We start from the raw sequence: 9649 nt of genomic DNA, 5'->3' as shown, positions 1-9649 counted from the left end.
CTGCCCCGGTGACTCCACGGGCCTGAGTGTGTCCCTGCAGAGTCCCCCAGTTTGTCCAGGTATCTCCCTGAAGGCCACAGTGGGAGCCTGGTGGGGACAGGTGTTTGTGGCTGCCTCCCAACACACTCTAGGCTCTTTAGAGGGGTTTCGCACCCATCACCTTAAGAGAAAGGCAAACACCAGAGCAAGAGGATCTGGGAACCATCACCCACGGCCTTGTGAGTACAGAAGCCACAGTTCCTTCCCTGATTTCTGCCAGAAACCCCCACCCCCACCCTGCTCCATGCTCCCCGCATCTCCAGAGCCAAACCTAGGCTGAGGGTCCTCGAAGGAAACTCAGCAGTGACCGGCAGGCTCTCCACCCAGGTCTGCGTGCTCATTCACACACCTGACGAGGAATGGTGTGGGACCCTCGGGGGGGTTATCCTCCTCGACCTTGAACCTTGAACGTGTGAGTTCACATCAGCTGCTGGTGTTGACAGACCAAGATGCTCTCCCAAATGTGGTACCACAGCCTGAGCTGGGAGTGAGGCTTTGGGAAGGAGGAAGAGGCAGGTGTGCATGCCTCCCTCTGCCCACCCCCTCCCGACACCCCCCAGGTCCCCCTCCTCCTCCCGCGCGATGCAGGAACTGGAAGCTTCAGTATGGGCCATGCCTGCCTGCTGGGGACCGGCTACCCCTTCTTGTAGCTCTGGAGGACGCGCGTTCACACTCCAGAAACAACTGGAATGTCCGTTGTCTGTGTGCATTTTCCCTTTACAAAGTGGAGCTCCTCCCCGCTCTCCCAGCGCTGAGAATGAGGGTTGCACTTACACATGAAAAAAGTGAATCACAAGGAAGGAAGCTGGTCCTGAGTTAGTTAAGAAGCCCGAGCTGAGCTCATGTTCGACTGATACCCATCACTGCCTCACCTGAGAGAGGATTTCAGACTCTCCGGGCAGAGCAGCTAGGAAGGTTGGGCACGTGGGGCTGGGTGAAAGGCTCGAGGAACAAGTCTATCCCCCGAGTCAGCCCCAGATCTCCTCTCTGTGTCTTCACACAGCGCAGGGGCCGAGGCACACTCTCCTCTTGCCCGCTGCCGCGCCAACTTTGACTCCGAAACACCTCCTGTCAATGTGCTGGAATTCACTGGTCCACTCATTCATCATTCCCTCATCTACCCGTTTGCTTGAGCACCGACTATGTGCCGGGCACTCTTCTACCCACAGAGCCGTAAACACGGTCAGGGTGCCTTCGTGGAGTTGACATCTCACCGAGGAGAAAGACAGTGAGCAAATAGATACACAGTCGGCCAGACTGTGGCAGGGCGCACAGACCCGGGGCAGGGCAGAGCTGATGCGGCCGCTGGCCCCCACCCAGAAACATCCACACCTTTGCCTGACCCGTGCCACTCAGCTCACAGGCTAGGAGGCTGCCACCCCCAGGGGCCCCCAGGCCTGCCTGCTCTGAGAGTCTTGTCCACACCTGGGGACAAGCGGACAGAGACTGCTGGGGCCATGGGGCTACCGTGGTCACCACAAAGGACAGAGTCTGCAAAGCCAGCCTGGGCTCTGCCTCTCCTTCCCTGGATCACAAGCTGAGCTTTCTCAACTAAATTGTTTTTGCAATGAAACAATTCAGAGAACGGGTGATGGAATTACTTTTCATAAACGTGCTCAGGAATGAAGTGTTCTAGCGTTTGTGCTGCTTTAAATGTATTTTGCTCTGCCTCTCAATCTGGGCCACTCACACAGCATGGCATCGAGGATTTCTCATTCTGCCTTCCTTTTTGGGGTGTTGTATGGGGCCCGGTGGCTCCTACCAATGGTTCTAGTTTAGGAGTGAGCATCATTGTCTCTGTCTTATAGAGGAGGAGACAGAGGGTCAGAGAGGTGCAGTGACTCGTCCAAGGTGCACAGGAAGGCTGGGCCAGAGGAGGAGAGTCCTCAGTCATGAGCTTCTCCGGCTTCTGATCTCATTGTTCCTCCTGTTCCACCGCATGTTTAGAAGCCAGAAAAGTCTCTGGGCTCAGACAGAACGGGGGTGCTTTCTCCAAATGAAGCAGCCTGGCATAATGTGTGCCCACTCTATGCCCTTCCCCACTTGGCCCTCAATTTCCGTCACCACGTTCAACCTTCACAATAGCTTTCTAAGAGGGCATCATGTTCCAGTTTCACAGAAGAGGAAACCGAGGGTCAGAGAAGCTCAGGAGCCTGACAGAGCCAGCACGGCAGAGCGTTAGAGCCCCCACCTCCTTCAGCTTCTGGGCAGCGTGCTCTTCCAACCACTTGAATGTGTGGTTAAATCTTCCGAAATCAATGAGACAGAGGAAAATAGGCCTCTCCAAATAAATGGAACAACCTTTAAAAATACCTACTCTGGGGGCGCCTGGGTGGCTCAGTCTTTAATCGTCTGCCTTCGGCTTGGGTCATGATCCCGGGGTCCTGGGATCGAGCCCCGCATCGGGCTCCCTGCTCGGCGGGAAGCCTGCTTCTCCCTCTCCCGCTCCCCCTGCTTGTGTTCCCTCTCTCGCTGTGTCTCTCTCTGTCAAATACATAAATAAAATCTCTTAAAGATACCTATTATGTGCCTTGAGAATACCTTTTAACACTCCGTGTCTGGGGTGATGCTGGACACTTTCTATGTTTTTCATGTTTGATACTCCTGACAGCTGTGTAAGGTAGAACATTCATTCCCATTTCACAGTGAAGGAAACTGAGACTCGGGACGGATGGTGCAGTAAACACACTCAGGGATACACAACACAGAATTCAGAACCAGGTCTGCCTGATCCAACAGCCCCTCCTGCAACGGAAAGCGCCGGCTCTGTGGTCCCCTCGGTGGATGGGGATGTGTGTCCCCCTTATTCGCTGAGAGCTCCTCCTCATCCGTAGGGAAAGGGGAGAGGTGGAGAGGGCAAGCCGTAACTCGTGTCTGCCAGCCACAGCCTTGGATCCTGGCTCTGCCTCTTTCTGGGCACGTGGCCAGAGCAAGTTACCCCTCTCGGCCTCAGTTTTCTTGGCTGTAAAATGGGCTCATAGGAAGATTTTCTTGTCAATATAAGATGGTTTGGAAGAATGAATGAGGAGACAAAGTTCTGTCTTAGCTCTTACTAGTTTCCTCCATGGCTCACCCCTCATTGTATCATGATTTCACCTGTTTGTTTGAGGGTTTTTTACCCCCAACTTCTTCGCCTACACATGAGCCTCGCGAAGGCGGGGGGTACCACACCTGTCTCAATTCCTGTTTCTCCAGGTCTCGGCATGGGGCCAGGAGTATGGCAGGTGCTCAGAGAAAAGCTGTGAATGATACATGAATGGATGGACATGTAAGCACCTGGCACATGGTAGGCGCTCAGTGAGGAGCAGGCATGTTAGTACTCCCTGAGTCCATCCCACAGAGACCTGCACATGCCTCTCCTGGCTCCTCCCTTTCCTCAACGCTGACCCCCAGCCCTGTCCCTCAGCACTGTCTCCCAGGAGGGTCCCCTAACACTGTTCCTCAACACTGTTCCCCAGCACTGCCCCCCACTCCTCCACCAGGTAAGTCTTAAAGGCAAAAGTGGCCCCAGGATATTGGCGTCACCCCCACATCTAGCCAGTGCCCTTTGAGCTTCCTGACAAGTTGCAGAAGCAAGTGCTGAGCAATCCAGAGTCCCCATCATTGGGCCACCCATTACATCCTTGGGGACCACATGGCCCAAGGTCACACAGGGCATCCCTGAGAAAGCCTGGCAAGACAAGCGTTAAGGTCCTTGAAATCCTAAAATCCTGTGATCCTAACCTTTAACTTTAGGTTTTATATTTTAATATTCTATTTAAATAAAGATTCTAAGACACAGTAACATCAGATTCTAGGTTGTGATGACTTCCAGGTTCTAAAATGCTGAAATTCTCATGAGCCACAATTTGCCACTGGACAAATTCACAGCCGAATCTCTCAGCCACCAGAGCGGGCTTTCCCACTCCCTGGGCCCCCACTCAGCCCCATCGCACACCACGGAATGTGGCTTTTCATGGCTTGGATGCTAAATTTATTCTGCCTTTTTAGCAACACACACTCACCTTATCTCACGCTCTGGTCTCCAGAATAATATGAAAGATGACAGATCTTTGGAGATTTTCTGCATATAGAGACCTTATGTGCTCCAGGAAGGGATTTAAACGCGGGGCGCCCAGTGATTGGGCTGCAGCAAGCCCAGACAAGGGACTGGGCTCCGTGTTTTGCTGTGGAGATGGAGAGGTGCCCTTCATCTGCAGAGGCTTCCGGGCTGCCGTGGGGACGAGGCAGACAAGACGAGACCCTTAGGTCTGCACGTCCTCAGAGGACAGACCTAGCTGGTGCTGTTAGCTATCACTACCCCAGTTTACAGAAGAGCAAACTGCAACCCAGATACGGGTCTTGCAGGTTGCCTGAAGCCACAAACACAGCTAGAAGGTGACAGTCCCCTAACATTTCGCCCCTTCCAGCCTGCAGAGCCCAGCGGGAGGGAGTTAACAGCCGAAGCTGCGGAGGGGCTCAGTGCCCTCACTGTTGCCAATCACACCCTCCTACAGACACTCCTCCTTCAGGCGGCAGAGCACAGCATTGCCACGGAATCGGTCCGTCGTGGCCGTGAAGTGTGGGCTGACAAGAGACACCGGTGGGCTCCATGTAATTAACTCACAATAACACGGGGTCTTATAAATACAGTAACCTTGCAAACAGCATGTGAGGCTCTCCTCTTCACCCCCTGCGCTTGGAGCCTGAAAAGCGATTGTCCAGTCCTTATCGATTAGCAAACCATTAAAAATCGATGGAAAATTTAACTTAATTGAGCACTCTGTGGGGTGGCTTTGGTGAGCCTGGAATGGGACGACTGTAAGGGAAGGACCACTCGCATGGACAGCCTCTGGGGTCATTGCCCCCGCAAAGGCTCTCACAGGGTCTCCACCCCGGCGGGGGTAGAGGCAGCCATCCTTGCTCCCCTGCCCCCCTGCACCGTGGCCCCAGCTGCCTCTCTTGTCAGCTCTATCTACCACCCACCCTGGCCACACGAATGGGCATCCTCAAAGGCCAGCCTCACTGAAGACCTGGCATGGCACCCTATTCCCTAGAAGTACCTTAGCTTGGCATTCAAACCCCTCATGATGTGGGCTGGCCTCTCTCTGTCCCATCCCCCTGCATGTAACACCCTTAGCTTTCGCCACCCTGCGTTTTTGTCCAGTTCCCTGCCCTGAATTCTAGCAGGCCTACAGACTTGCACATCTCTGCTCTTTTGCTGTCCCTTTGTCCTACCTCTGGCTGGTTCTTACACTCGCCATGAAACCCCACCTTGCTTTACCTCCTCTGGGAAGCTTTCCCAGATAACCCCAGACTGTTCCTTCATACATAGCTGGTTCACACTTACCATGAAACCATGCTTTACCTCCTCTGGGAAGCCTTCCCAGATAACCCCAGACTGTTCCTTCATACAGGGCCTGAATCAGTGATCTATTGCCACAGACCACCTATCAAAAATCACAGAAGCTCATTGGCTAACGTCAAAACACATTTATTGCTTGCTTCTTTGAGTCGGCGGCAGGTTGGCTAGGCAGCTCTGCTGATCTTGGCCGGACTCACAGGTCTGGTGGGACAGGGGAGAGTTCCATGGTTGTTGGCTGCTGTAGGCTGACCTTGAGCATCTTGGCTCTGCTCCGTGTGTCTCTCATCCTCTGGAAGGCCAGTCTAGGCACGTGCTTACAGCCACGGTAGAGATACAAGGGGCAGCCCCAGTGCACAGCCTAATCTGCATCTGCTGACATCCCACCGCCAGAAGCAAGTCATCTGGTGGAACCATATGCTTTCTGTCAAGGGGTGGGACAGTTGCCCATCCACGGTGGGAGGGCACCGCAAAGTTGCATGGTACAGGGTGCGGACACACCTGGCGCCCAGGATGCACCTGACTACAGAGCACAGTGTGTTCACCTCTCAGAGCTCCCGAGGCACTGCGATGTAGTGACCTTTCTAAAATTTCTAAACAGCTTTATTGCATTAGAGTTGACGTATGATAAACTGTGCATACTTAATGTGTTCACCCCGATGGGTCTGACATATGCATATACCCATGAAATCACTAGCACAATCAGGTTCATAAATAGACCTGTCCTGGTCCCTTTGGGCTACTCTAACAAAAATACCATAGACAGGGTGGCTTGAACAACAAAAGTGTATTTCTCAGTGCTAGAGGCTGGTTAGTTCAAGATCCAGGTGCCACCAGATTTGGTGAGATCTGGTGAGAGCTCACTCCCCGGTTCACAGACGGCTGTGCTCGTCACTGTGTTCTCACGTGACAGAAGGGGACCTGAGCTTGCTTTTATAAGGGCACCAATCCCATTCATGCGGCTCCACCCTCATGACCCAGTCACATCACCTCCTAAGGGCCCCACCTCTGAACAGCGTCACGAAGGGGTCAGGTGTTTTTTTTGTTTTGTTTTGTTTTGTTTTTAAGATTTTATTTATTTGAGAGAGAGAGAGAGAGAGAGAGCAAAGAGGCAGAGGGAGAAGCAGACTCCCTACTGAGCAGGGAGCCCGATGCGGGGCTCGATCCCAGGACCCCGGGATCATGACCTGAGCCGAAGGCAGACGCTTAACTGACTGAGCCGCCCAGGCGCCCCCAGGGTCAGGTTTTAACACATGAATTTTGCAGAGTACCCAGACATTCAGTGTGTTATAACACTCCTCACCTTCAAATAGCTCCCCTGCCCTTTGAGAATCTCTCCCTCCCGTTTCCCTCTGCCACACCTCCTCCCCTACCCTAGGCAACAATTAATCTGCTTTCTGTTCCTACTGATTAGTTCTCATTTTCCAGAATGTTCCCTAAGTTGTGCTCTGACTGGTTTAGCTTCTTCATCAATGTTGTATATATAAAAAATCATTCCTTTTTATTGCTGAAGAGTGTTCCATTGTATGACTAGACCACAATTTGTTTATCCCTTTGTTTCCAGCGCCAGTTTTTACAAATAAGGCTGAACATCCATGCACACGTATTTCTACGGACATACGCTTTCTTCTCTCTTGGGTAAATACTTTGGAGTGAAATGACCAGATCACATGGGTGCTCAGGATGCTCCTCATCCTCCCCAGAACTTGGTATTGTTAGTTATTTTCCCATCTTTGTGGGGGGTGAAGTGGTATCTCACTGTGGTTTTATTTTGCATTTCCCTAAAAACTAACAACGCTGAGCATCTTTTCACATGCTTACTGGCCATTCCTTTCTTCTTTGGCATCCTGTCTGTTTTAATCAGGTTCTTTTGTTATTATTGAGTTTTGAGACTTCTTCCTAGGTTCTGGGTACAGATCGTTCTCAGCCGTGTGTTTGGAAAATACTCTCTCCTTGTCTGTGGCTTGTGCTGGGTGAGACTTTTAAACACATGGGTTCCCATTTCCCCAGCAATTGATGATTGGTGAGGGCTTGGTCGAGAGGCCAGCGCTGATGGCATGTGTCAGGGTCTGATCCATGCTCTCCATAAAAATAATTGCCAAAAATTTATGAGGAGAGCCACTTGTGAGGGCTCATCAACTCCATCCTCCTGTCCCAGAATGCCTACCTCTGTGACGATGTCATCTGGAAAATCATGGTCATGGACAGAGACAGGCATGGCAGGTGGGAGGGGGTGGATCGGGTCCCTCGTCCAGCATTATTTTGCTGATCCAAGGTCTCCCCCTACCCCATCAGCCGGCTCATCCAGCCGCTGAGTTCAGCCCTGCCTGGGGCTCTGCGAGGCACTAGAAGGGAGATAAATGGAAGCATCAGCTTCTTGCTCCCAGGTTTCTGATGAATGCAAGTGTTTTCATTCACCAGGGAATATCTCAGTGGAGATGGATGGAAATAGAGCCACGTTTGGGAAGAGTCAATTTCCGCTTCTCCTGATGAGGCTGCTGAGGGAAGGGTCGGCGGGAGGGTGGGGAGCAGGGAGAAGCATACGCACACACAGAGCATCGCTCCCATGTCCCAGCTGCCTAGGGCTTCCTGCAATACCCTTTCCACTAAGGGGCAAATAACACAACCCCAAGCAGGAATCCCTGAGCCTGAGCCAGGGGATGTCCACCCCTGTCCTCAAAGCTCCATCGGAGCACTCTGGTCGGGGGACAGGGCCCCCCAGCACCACTTACTCTGAGGCTCAGATCTGGTCCTTAATCCTCCAGACCCTCTTCTTCCTGTCTGGCCTCCCGCTGCCACAGGCCTTTCTCAGTCCCTGGTGCCCAAGCCTGGGAACCCCGCCAGCTGCTTCCTTTTCCCACAGGACACAAAAAGAAGACCGGTACCTGCCACCGACATTCCAGAAGGTCAGGGCACTGCGCCGGGGATCACAGCACAAGAAAGAGACAGACACCCCTCCCCGGGCATTCTGGAAATCTCTCTGGCCAGCCTGTCCCCGCTTTGGCCCCCGACCTGCTACTCTGGTGTTAAGCCCCCCACCCCACGTTCCTTCGGATCTCTCTCCCATCCCCCAAATGCCATAATCTCATCAAATCCCTCCCTCTCTGGCTGTGAGGAACCCACCCTGATGACCTGTGGCTAAGTTCTAGGTACAGAGCCCTACCTTTGCACATTCCAAAGGCCCAGGACTAGCTTTCTTTTCCCCAAGAAAACCAACTGCCCCAGACCCCGGCGAGTCCATTCCAAGCAGCATGAAGAAACTTTGAAATGCAGTGAAGCCTGGGCCAAAATCCCTACTGCACCAACTGCTACTTGGGGGGTTTGGATGAGTTTCTTAGCCACTCGGTGCCTCAGTTTCCCCACTTATAAAAAAGGGGAAATAGTAGTCTTTACTCCATAGTTTCTGAGGGGATTAAATGATCTAAAACCTCTAAGGAGTTTAGAATAGTGCCTGACACATACTAAATGCTCGATTAATATCAATACACGGTCTGCCCTACCATTCCCCACAAACAATTTGCTCTGAGTGGATCAGGGCTGGAGACCTTTCACTGGTGCTGGATGCTGCAGAAGGGGATGCAAGAGATGAAGGTCCATGCCTGCTGCCTCGGGAGCCCCAGAGGTGCGGGGAGGAGGGAGCTGTGCTTCCACACAAGAACCCACCAAGCAGCTTCTTTTGACACCGTGAGCACTGAGGCGAGGCTGGGACGGGCTGCAATGGCATCCAGGGGGGCAGAGGGGTGGAGGGGGGATGGGCGGGTAGGCAGCGGGGGCTGGGGACATGCTCTTGGAGGTTGAATCTCTGGAAATTTTCAGTGATGCACTGAATAAAAACAGCTCACTCACTCCCTTGTGCTCTCCTTTGTTTGTCCAACACGTATTTAATGGAGCATCTCCCATGTGCCAGGCTCTGGGCTAACACTGGGAGACTGCGGCAGACAAGCCAGAAACAGTTTCTATCTCCAGGAAACTTAGAGCACAGGGTGTAGGAGGAGACAGATGCCGAACAATTAGGTGCAGATTTACTGATTTAATGAGAGGACTCATGTCCCAGTGGGGGCAGGAGACGAAGGTCGGAAGTAGTTTTCCAGTGCAGAAACAGAGGATCGGAGCTGTCTGGATATGTTGTAGCGGAGAGACGGGGAGAAAGGACCTGAGGCCGGGGAGTCCACCCCCACCCCCACAAATGCCTGCAAATTCTGGCCACAGGATGTGGTTCCCCGGGACCTGCAGTGCGAGAATGCATAAGCGACATTCTTCAGAAACTGT

Source organism: Callorhinus ursinus, unplaced genomic scaffold (genome assembly GCF_003265705.2).
Source record: "Callorhinus ursinus isolate GAN/ISIS: 27379988/994484 unplaced genomic scaffold, GSC_fseal_2.0 scaffold18, whole genome shotgun sequence".
NCBI classification, from domain to species: domain Eukaryota; kingdom Metazoa; phylum Chordata; class Mammalia; order Carnivora; family Otariidae; genus Callorhinus; species Callorhinus ursinus.
Note: the sequence above shows the minus strand (reverse complement) of the source record.